Source organism: Paroedura picta, chromosome 1 (genome assembly GCF_049243985.1).
Source record: "Paroedura picta isolate Pp20150507F chromosome 1, Ppicta_v3.0, whole genome shotgun sequence".
NCBI classification, from domain to species: Eukaryota; Metazoa; Chordata; class Lepidosauria; order Squamata; family Gekkonidae; genus Paroedura; species Paroedura picta.
The window spans coordinates 183,903,832-183,907,388 of NC_135369.1; positions in this window are offsets into that span (position 1 = coordinate 183,903,832).

Genomic DNA, 3,557 nt, shown 5'->3' on the forward strand with positions numbered 1-3,557 from the left:
CAATTCCTATGACACTGTTGGTTGAATGGCCCACCTGTCCATTCTATAGCTGCAGTCTGTGCCATTTGCCTTGGAATCGAGTGAGAGATGGGGATTTTAATGTTGGGTTGATTATTCATTTTTTTTTTTTAAATATGCTGGAAACCAGCATTTATTAAAGTTTACATAAATTCAAGAAAAGAAAGGATACAAGTTGATATGCATTGCAATATGCCTTGCTGTTCCACTAATACACCTGTTAACTAATGCTCTAAGTCAGGGGTAGTCAAACTGCGGCCCTCCAGATGTCCATGGACTACAATTCCCAGGAGCCCCTGCCAGCATTTGCTGGCAGGGGCTCCTGGGAATTGTAGTCCATGGACATCTGGAGGGCCGCAGTTTGACTACCCCTGCTCTAAGTAGTCAAAGTAGTAGCTCCAGAGTTCATGAAATTCATATTTCCATTGTCCATTCGTTAAGCTTGTAAGCTTAGCCATTCTAGCCACCTCCTCCAATTTTTCAGACCAGGTAGAAACTGAAGGAATGTCTTGTTGCTTCCAAAGTCTTGCTGACACTATCCTCACTGCTGTCGATGCATGGAAGAAAAAGTCACTGGCTTTTTGCAGAGCATTACCTGGAAGTACACTCAATAACATACATTTAGGATGGAGTGGAAATTTGATCTTCATCATTGCTTCTATGGTACCATGAATCTTTGTCCAGAATTTCTGGATTTTCTTACGTGTCCACCACATATGATAAAAGGAGCCCACTTTTTCCATTAATGTCGGGTTCATTATTGTTATCCGTCATGAGCCACGATGTTGGGAATGGCGGGATATAAATGGAAAAAATAAGAAAGAGGGACAGATCATAAGTAATGTAAGACTGTCAATTTTCACATGAAACTGTACTTATCACTCAGTGCCAAGTGATGGTTTGTGATGGTCTGCATACATCTAGAGCATCCAGGTAATGCTACTGCAAAGCTCTCTGCATGGGGCTGCCCTCGGAGTGTGTACGGAAGTTCTGTTTCATTTCCTGTTCTTTCAACGACCCTCTTCCTTGTTTATGTGTTTTGTCTGATTGTTGGTATAGTATGCTTTTTAAAAAGCTTGTTTTAAGAGTTTGCTTCTTCACCACCTCGAGAGACCTGAAGTGGACAGGAAAGGCGGCATAAAAATAGTTTTAATAAATAAATACATAAAATGTATCACTTGGCATCACAGTGAAACCCTATCTCAACTTTAACATCTCTTTCGGTGCAGGCAGATTTAAGTTTTCTGGTGACGCTAAGTCACATGAGTGTGAATCACGGGGCATTAACTAATACGCAATGCATCTGTCAACTAATCTGCATGGAGAGCACATCCCATGGCTTCTAAAATCCATTTTGGTTGCAAAAATCGAACAAAGGATGAATATGAACTAGCTTGTGAACCATTTTTCGTGATGAAAATGGGCTGGTTTGTGGTTTGCAGAATGTTCATCAGCTGGCCACGAACCTGCACAAGCATTCAAGGCAGCTGAATGAGGTTCCTCCCCAGGAAAGCCACCCAACATCCCCATGAATGTTGGGTGATGGTTGGAAGCAGCTGAACCACTGGGGCTCAGCAGATTCAGGCACGAACCTCAAAAACCCTGTTCAGTTCAGATGCAAGCTTGTTTGTGGGATTCATGGCGTAATCACAAACCAAACTGCATTTTTGGGGTTTGTGCCCATCCCTATTCAGTAGAAGGAGGAGGAGGAGGAGAAGAAGAAGAAGAAGAAGAAGAGTTGGTTCTTATATGCCACATTTCTCTCCCTGAAGGAGTCTCAAAGTGGCTAATTGCCTTCCCTTTCCTCTCCCCACAACAGATACCCTGCTCCTGCTCGGTCAGAACAGCTTGCTCAGAGCTGTGGTGAGCCCAAGGTCACCCCGATGGCTGCATGTGGGGGAGTGCAGAATCAAACCTGTATCGCCAGATTAGAAGTCCGCACTCCTAACTACTGCACCAAGCTGGCTCTCATTTTGGGTGTTCGTGCCCCTCCCTATTCAGTACTCTCTTGACTTTTTAACTCTAAATGGAAAATCAACATATGCATTCATAGCAATTCAAATTATCACTACCATGGCTGGGCGACACAGCTTTTCTAACACTTAAATTTGTTGTTGTTAGGTGCGAAGTCGTGTCCGACCCATCGCGACCCCATGGACGATGATCCTCTAGGCCTTCCTGTCCTCTACCATTCCCCGGAGTCCATTTATGTTTGCAAACACTTTAAATAGTCGAAGACAAAAAAATAAAAATAAAATTCACATTGGTTGGCTCCCCCCTGCCCCTGATATTTTAAACATTATTTCAGCTCCATTTTTTTTTTAATGATTCAGAAAATTAACTTTGGAATTAATTTAACTTTTGTTCCTAAGAATAGAAAAACCACATACACGAACTCGCTTTTTAACAAACTCCTCTATATTTCATCCGCGAGTCTATCTAACGCGATCAGTTTCTTGACGGACAGGTTGTATTCAAAACATTTCGGTTTGCATGATCCAACGGGTGAACCCAAGCAACCGGAATAAATGCTGAGAGCAGTTCCAGCCATACGGCTTACTCCCTAGAAAGCATTCTTAGGGTTGCGCTTCTCCCGCAATTCCCCCCTACACAACATTGCATTTTTATCCCCCCTAAAAAATTGTGGCATGAATTAATATTGTAAATAAAAAAAAATACAGACAGACACATGCAATAGGGCTACTTATAAAAGCAACCTGGAAATAAAATCTCTCTGTAAAATGGGTGATTCGGCTTTTCTATCCCAAACAATGACAGGGGGGAAAATAGACATTGGCCTCCTACTTTGTTGCCAGTGCTTGGATACCCCCTGCTGGGCTGTAAAGGTCCCAGGCCTTTCTCCTCCTCTAGGCATAAACAGTTAAGTCAGAGCGTAAAACATAAAGCCATCATTATCACTCGTCCTAGCGGAGGGGAGACCCTAAATCCTTGGTGGTGCTGAATAATGGAAGGCAGTGGGGCAGACAGAGATTAAATAAACAGATATCAAACTATCTGCAGTGGTTTGTTTAGAATGTGGGATGGTTTCCTAGAGAATTCCCCAGTGCTCAGAAGCAAAGAGGTACTTTTCTTTGAAAGGATAGTTTCAAATACAGGCAGCGGCCCCATTCAACAGCAACAAAAAGCAACAGATACAAATTGGGGAGGGAGGGCGGGGGGGTTGTAAGCAAGACTGAAATTATTTGCAGGCCGTGAAAAAATATGATGGGGATATTGATTTAAGGAACTCTATGCATCTTTGGGGGGAAATTAACTCACATTTGGAACTACTCTTCAAATGCAGAGAAGGATCGTTGGGTCTATTTTCATGCTCCAGCGAAAAGAAGGGGGGGGGGAGAGAAAAAACAACAGAAAATTCGCTTGCAGATGTGGCCGAAGAATTTTCAAGTTCCTAAGACGGAGGAGTGGGAAGCAAAGGAGCAACTTGCTGGGAGATATAATCCAGCTGTGCGTGTCAGAGGCGAACAATGTGTTAAAGGTAGGGGGAGGGGCAGGAGGGGCCGAAATCCCATTGTTAT